At 50.0% G+C, this 7,661-nt stretch overlaps 1 long non-coding RNA gene and 1 pseudogene across 1 annotated transcript; one reads left to right on the top strand and one right to left on the bottom strand.

The window, feature by feature from the left end:
• LOC141371835 (uncharacterized) lies at nt 1-1,084 on the bottom strand. The gene is made up of 2 exons (XR_012377092.1): nt 889-1,084; nt 1-298 (listed from the first exon to the last, which is right to left on the bottom strand). It is a non-coding gene; the product is annotated as an uncharacterized lncRNA (long non-coding RNA).
• Nucleotides 1,085-1,087: 3 nt separating this feature from the next.
• Nucleotides 1,088-7,661, top strand: part of LOC112816456 (uncharacterized) — a 117,207-nt pseudogene continuing 110,633 nt past the window's right edge.

Raw genomic sequence — 7,661 nt, 5'->3', positions numbered from 1 at the left:
TCAATGTCTATTGTTTTATTACATAAATATTTAGCACCTAATGACATATGAATCTTATCTGTTGATATGCCAGGTAGGATATTATGAATACATTTTCTTTCTCATTTTTTTCTTTTGACTTTTTAAATGTAAAGTCTTTCTTTCTATCAATTCATCACGGTTTATCCCTCTCCACCAGGAATTTAAATCTCCTTTCCGTAGTTCCAGATGCATGGGACAGTTTATCAGTTTCAGTTGTTGCTTGCCGACATCCCTCTTGGGCTTGAACATATACATACGCATACATATACACCTATATCTAAAAGAATAGAGGAGGAAAGGATGTTTATCTCTGGGCAAAGGACTGGGAGACAGTGCTGGGAGTGAGGATATTTTACTGACTTTGTATCGCTTTTTAAAGTTTTCCTGTATGTGTATCTATGACCTAGTACCCTCCCTGTCCCGCGAAAATTCTTAAAAATAGCGTTAGATCTCTAAGGCAAGTTGTAGAGCAATGTGCACATATAATCCATTTTTAAAGAAATTAAGACAGCAAACATGCACAAAAAATTAAAAGCCCTAAATATGGACACGTCGTTCTTTAGGATTGTGCGAGGCTGTGTGAACGTGGAGACAGGACTGTAGCGAAGTTTCTCGCGCATCCTGCTACCAGTGCAGTCTAGGGATACACGCAAAGCCCCGACTCCAGCCCCGCCCCTGGAGCTGATTTCCTCCCACCATCCCGCCCACCAAGCCTATTCCAGCCACACTCCTGCCCCTGGAATTGGTCTCCGCCCACCACACCTCCTCTTGACTACGACCCCGCCCACTGCCCCGCCCCAGCTGTGGTCTCCGCCCACCTGCCCGCCCGCCGTCTCGCTGTTCCCGCCCACAGTCCCACCCACAGACCTGATCTCCGCCCGGATGCCTGGCACCGCCCACAGCCCCGCCCCTAGGACTGGTCTCCGTCCCAGGTGCTGATCCAGGCCGGGGCCGTGGGGCCCTCACTAATTGAACTAGAAATCCCCTCCCGAGGCTGGGGTACGCGGCGGTCGACCTCGCCCGACCCCACCCAGAGCCCCTAAACGTCCCTCTCCGCGGCGGCTCGACAGAAACCGGAACTGGGGCGCGAGGCGGCCAGCCCGAGACCGGAAGCGGAAGCGTGGGGCGGTGCGGTGCAAGGAGCCTCGGGTGGCTAGCTGCGTGGGGTGCGCGGTCTTCTCCGCGCGGGACCGGCTTCACGTGGTATGTTTGGCCTCTGGGCGAGGGGCCGGACTCGGTGCGCGGCGGGCAGTCCAGGGCTTCCAGTAGGCGCCCAGGGAGGGGCACGGGCCGCGGGCATTCCGGATTTCGGGCTCTGGCGTCCCCGCGTCCCTCCGTCCCCAGCCGGAGCCCAGTTTCCTCCCCTGGGCTGTTTCCTCAGGTCGGTCCGAAGCTGCTGTTCCTCCCAACTCTGGACGCCGCCGCTCCCCCTACTCTGGGGGGTGATTTTGCTCCCCTCCCCGGGGACTTTGAGCAATGTCTGGAGGCATTGTTTTGGTTGTACAAATGGGGGTGTGGGGAGGCGCAACTAACATCTAGCGGGTGGAGGCCAGGGATGCTGCTCAGCATCTTACGGTGCACGGAACAGCCCCCCACAACGATGCATTATCAATAGTGCCGGGGTCGGGAAATCCTCCTGTAGGGCCCCAAAATATCTGAAGTCTTGGGTCAACCTTGGAAATTGTTTCAAAGTCAGCTGAGCCACTTATCCGCCCCCTAAGTGACAAGCCATGTTTGAAGTGGAGTCAGAGGGTGCCTGGGGTGGCTCAGTTGGTTAAGCACCGGACTCTTGGGTTTCTGCTTAGGTCATGATCTCAGGGTCCTGGGATCCAGCCACCTTCGGGCTCCTTGTTCAGCATGGAGTCTGCCTGAGATTCTTTCCCCCACTCTCCCCTCTACTGCTCCTTCTCCCCCCCGCCCCGCACTCTCTCTAAAATAAAATCTTTTTAAAAAATTTAAAAAAAATGAAGCATATGTAGTCACCATAAAATCTTTATCCAGCCAGATGAGTTGAGCAAGTGGAATGCACACACAGCATGACACTGCTTTCCTCCCACTTGGGGTGAAGATGGTTGGGTGGGAATCAGGTAAATCCAGTCACTGCCAACATTTACACTTTAAGCAAATGAAAAAAAAAAAAAGATGGATGGGGTGGTCTATTTTTCTAAAAGCACTTATTCGCGGTAAAAAGGCCTTAAAAATCTTTGTGCCTTTTTTTTTTTCCCCAGAAAAGAAAAGCATCTCTTGAGCTCAAGTTGGTGTTAAAACCAGCTTCAGGGTCCACCAGCCTCACTGATCCGTGGATTTCTGTGACCAGGTGAGGACGCTGAGGAACTTGTAACAGGTTCCAGCAGCCTCCACTGTGCAGAGGAGCTGTTAATGGGTTTCCCTGTGCTCAGGCTGTAAACACAAAGAGCCGCTAAGAGTGAGGGTATCTTAAGAAAAAATATTTGTATGTTTGATGGATTATGTTCAAAGGAAAGATACTAAGGTGAGTGTTGTTATGTGTATGGAAATAAGGCAGTAAGTACAGTTATATGCAAATAAGTACACATTAAGCAAATACGTAAATCTCTAAATGTGTGTAACGATAGAGAAATAGATTTTCTTGCATTCCATAATAAAAATTTCAGGATTTTATATATAAGCATAAATACATAAAGTTTTTATATGTATATGTAGTATTACAAGTCATCCCAGTAAAGATTAGCAGAACTCCTCAGCAGCATTCCTCAGGCACATTCAATCTGACTTCTAATGCCCTATAAATCCTCCTCAGAGATTCACAATAAAGGGACATCTGGGGGGAAAAGTGCTTTGAACTTCTTTCTTTTAGTAACAAATATAAAATTCAATTGACCAGCAACCAGATGCAGTGGTTGAAGAAGTGGATTTTTTTTTCTTAACGAGATTTAAAATTATATAGAGGAATATCCAACAGCTTGTGTGTTGAAGGTAGGGCATTTGTTTCCACAAAGATTGTCCTCTCTACCTTGTCTTCTGGAAGGAATTAACTTTATTTCTTAAAACTTTTCTGAAATAATGGTCTGGTGATTCACATTACAGAGGATCCTGTTAAGTAGTCTTCTATTTAATTGTTGGGTTTTACTAATTACATGTATGTGTGTATGTCCCATTTTCATTCTCGAGTTTCTGTAATGTTTTGGAGGGGAATGTTTGTCATGCAGTAGATAGTCTTTGAGTGCACAGTGTATGGCGATCAACCCTTCTTGTTTATTTGAGAGTGAGAGGTTTACCAGGACACAGGACATTTAGTGTTCAAACCAGGACAGTTCTAGACAAACCAGGATGGCTCATCATCTCCGTGAGGCAGGCCCTGGGCCAGATGGTAGAGACCTGGGAGAGCCAAACTGACCTTGTTCTGCCTCCATGGAACTTACATTCTAATAGGGAATTGTGATTTTATTTATTTTTTTTTTTAAGATTTTATTTATTTGAGAGAGAGAGAGCACGAGTAGGGTGAGGGATAGAGGGAGAAGCAGACTCCCCACTGAGCAGGGAGCCCTGTTTGGGACTCGATCCCAGGACTCCAGGATCATGACCTGAGCCGAAGACAGATGCTTAACTGACTGAGCCACCCAGGCGCCCAAGAATTGTGATTTTAAACACCTAATGACAGGAGTGATGTGGGAGCTTGGCACAGAGAACTCAATAGAGGGAACGGGGAAGCCTTCTTGAGAAGGGCTGATATTTACCTTAAGAGCTAAGGTTGGGGTCAAATTTAGCTAGCTGTAGAGTTGCTGGAGCAAGGGTGTGCGATTATTTTCAAGAGAACATTTCAGGCAAAGGGAGCTGCATGAAGACAAGCCCTGAAGCAGGAGAGAGCCTTGTGTGCTCCATGAGCTGGGAAGACAGGAATGGCTGAGCCGAGACAGCAAAGTGGGGAGTGCAGAGCAGGGCAGGCTGGACCAGGTCAGGTCTTAGGTTGGACTCTGTTCTAGGATCGGTGGAGAGACACGGTAGCGATGTGATTCACATTTGGTCTATGTGCGTGGGTTAAAATGGACCTCAGGATTCAGAAGGAAGATTTAAGAGGCAAGACTGGAGGTGGTAGGAGGAAGTTTAGGGGTAAGATAAGGGTTCCCTAAGCCCGGATGGTGGTTGTGGAATGGGAAAGAAGCGGGAAGAGAAGACCCAGGAATTTAGAACTGAGAAAATATAACGATGCTTTCATTCGTGCTTGTATTTGCCAGATGATACCGGGCCCTTCTCTGCCCCCAGCTCCTGTCCATGCGAACCTGCAGGCCTCCCCCTCGCCCAGGCCCATGCTTTCATCCTGCTTTGCCACTCACAGGCCCCCTCCTCTGCATCCTGGAAGAAGTCGGGCCTGAGTATGTCCACGGCTGCCCTGTCTCCTGCGGGAGCCACAAGGCACCTGTAGCTATTGCAATGAAACCGATGAGAAATACGATCAAAATTTCATTACTTTCTGTCCTCCTGGCCCCATTTCAAGTGCTCAATAGCCACATGTGGCTTGTGGCTGCCAGTTGCACAGAGCAGTTAGAGGACATCTCTGTCATCCCTGAAAGTTCTGCTGGGCAGCCCTGGTACAGGGTGGCCCGTCCTCTCTGACCTTCCAGCACTGACGTACATCCGGGTGCAGGAGTCACTGAATCTCTAAACTGAGCACAGACCCCTCTGCCCTCCTATGAGATTTCACCTGCCAGAAGACCTTGATGAGGACCTTGGGGCCTGAAAGTGCCCCAGGCACCTTCTCAGCCTGCTTTTCCTCTGGGGGCTCCGGGAGTGGCTGGATCCCAGCCCTCTCACTGCTCAGCTCAGTGACTGGGCTCTTCCTAACTGCACATTGGGTCCCTGGTGGGGAGAAAGGAGACATCCTCCACCTGCAGAAGGGAAGGAGGCTCCATAGCAGTTATCTGGGTCTGCTGGACTAACTCCAGGCCTCAGGGAAGGTTGGATGTAAGAGGCTGTATTCCTTTCCTGTCACTGCTGTAACAAATTACCAGAGACTCTGTGGCTTAAAGCAACACAGATTTCTTCTGCCATTCTGGAACGTAGAAATCCTCAGCGGTCGGCAGAGTTGCATTCCTTCCAGAGGCTCCAGGGGAAACTCCTTTTCCGTGTCTTTTCCATCTCGTAGAGGCCACCTGCCTTCCTTGGCTTGTGGCTTCTGCCTCCATCTTCAGAGCCGGTGGGTAGCATCTTCAAATCTCTCTCTCTCTCTCTCTGACTCCTGCTTTCATCATCACAGCTCTTCTGACCTGACCTTTTGCTTCCTCTTGTAAAGACTCTTGTGATGACCTTGGGCTCACCCAGATAATCCTGGATACTCTCGCCATCTCAGGAACCTTACCTTAATCACAGCTACACAATCAATCCCTTGTGTATGGAAGCTCACACATTCGCAGATTCGGAGGAGTAGAATCTGGACACCTTTGGGGCAGAGGCAGTAATCTGTCTCCACACAGGCCCAGGAGGCAAAGATGCCCTGAGCTCATTCTCTCCACCTGGCCCAAACTCTTAGTGTCCCACGTTCCCCTCCCTGCTCACACTCACACCCTTTATTGCATTTATCTGTTGGGTGCCAGGAGGGCACATGTAGAGACCTCAAGAAGCTGGTTCTATGGAGTTATATTTGATTCCCTAACTCCAGGGAAAGGAGGCCATTCATTCCCTTTTTATAAAAAGGAAACATTCCATAGACACCGCTTTGAACCTTCATTTTTTTTTCACTTAAATTTATTGGAGATAAGAATCTCTGTCAATACCTAGAGATCACCTCTTTCTTTTTTGGCTGCGAGTTTCTTCATTCTGTGGATAGTCCCTAGTTTATTGAGCTAATTCCCTGTTGATGGGCAGTATTGTTTCCAGGTCTTTGATATTCTAAATAAGGCCAGGGTATTTGTGTATCCTCGAGATAGGTTCCTAGAAGTGTGATTGGCAGGGAAGGCGTAAATGTTGCTGCGTTTTGCTTGAAGTTGGCAACTTTCCTTCCATAGGAATTATGCTCCAGCAGTGTATGACCATGCCCTTCCAGACAGGCTTTCCAAGAGGAGATGTGGCCCACCAGGCCCTTGTTGATCTGACAGATAAAAAAATGTTATCAGTGTAGTTACAGTGTGAGTCTCTGATATTATGAATAAGAACACTGGTGGTTCTACCAAGGGCCGTGTCCTTGAAATGGTGGTGGTGGAAACCAGGGTGTCCTGGGCTGAGGAGGGGCTGGGATGTGGGGAAATGAGTCAGAGAGCGAGACCCTTTGTCTGTGGTCAGAGAGAGGGGCTGGGTAGTAACAGAGAGAAAACTGCTCTTAAGATAGATTTATTTCACGGGGCACCTGGGTGGCTTGGTCATTGAGCATCTGCCTTCGGCTCAGGTCATGATCCCAGGGTCCTGGGACCCAGCCCCACGTCGGGCTCCCTGCTCGGCAGGTAGGCTTCTTCTCCCTCTCCCACTCCCCCTGCTCGTGTTCCCTCCCTCTCTGTCAAATAAATAAATAAAATCTTTAAAAAAAAAAAAAAGATTTATTTCACTACTGAAAAACACTGCCTCGGGTTTCCATGGTGTAAGAAAGGGCCCAGTAGAGCTGGCGAGCTGGACGGGAGGGGCAGGCGAGACAGTCAATTGTGCGCAGCTTCTGAACGGGCAGGCGGGACAGAGCACAGAACAGAGCTGCAGAGCTGGGCCTGACACAGAAGGGGAGGCAGCTCCGGGTTTGGAACAGGAAAGAGGGCGGGAACCATGGTGCGCGTGGCCGCTTGGGGGGCAGCGCAGGCAGGTAGATTCCTTCTCATGAAGACTGCTCTGAGAAGTAGGAGGCAGGACCAGCTGCCAAAAGCGAGGGTGTGTTTATTATCTGTTGCCCCCTAACAGATTGTCCCAAACCTTGGTGACTGAAGACAATAATAATCATGTGTCATCTCTCATAGTTTTTGTGGCTCAGGAACTCAGGGCAGCTTAGCTAGAAGGTTCTGGCTCAGGGACTTTGATGAGTTCCTAGTGGGATATCAGCTGGGGCTACAGTGATCTGAAGTCTTGCCTGGTGCTGAGGGTTCACTGCCAAGGCAGGTGGCTCCCAGGCCGGCACGCCGGTGCTGCTGTTGGAGGGAGGCCTCGGTTCCTCTCCCAAGTCACCACCGAGGTACTCTTGTCACGTGGGTCAGCCTGATGCAGATGGAACATGTCCAGATGCAGACACCAGGAGGCTTCAGTCATCGAGGGCCATTTAGGAAGCGGGTTACCATGGAGGGAAAAGGGGAGGGCGTGTGGGTGTAAAGAGATGAGAGCCGGTGGATGGGTAGGGAGCCGCACTGACTTACGGGATGGCCTGCGGGGTCAAGGGCTCTGCATGTTGGTGACCGTGTTTCCCTAGAGGTGGCAACATTACAGCTCTAGCCGGCGCTGCCACTGGGCAGGCGTGAAGGTGGGGCTGAGAGATGAGGAAGCGTGCCAGCGAGGGGTCATGAAATCCAAGCTGGGGAAGCATAAAGTGAGAACAGGGAGTGCCTGAGGAGGCAGGAGAGCGGCTGGACTGAGTCCTTTGTGTGGTTGAGAACAACTGATGGACAAGGGTGAGGTTTGGGAGGCTGGGTTCAGAGAGACATTTCTGAGCTGTTTTTCTAGATGGTAGAACAGGGTCAGGTGATGACAGAGTCTAG

Source organism: Callorhinus ursinus, unplaced genomic scaffold (assembly GCF_003265705.2).
Source record: "Callorhinus ursinus isolate GAN/ISIS: 27379988/994484 unplaced genomic scaffold, GSC_fseal_2.0 scaffold107, whole genome shotgun sequence".
Taxonomy (NCBI): Eukaryota; Metazoa; Chordata; class Mammalia; order Carnivora; family Otariidae; genus Callorhinus; species Callorhinus ursinus.
The sequence above is the reverse complement of the archived record's forward strand: the minus strand, read 5'-3'. Positions and strand labels throughout refer to the sequence as shown.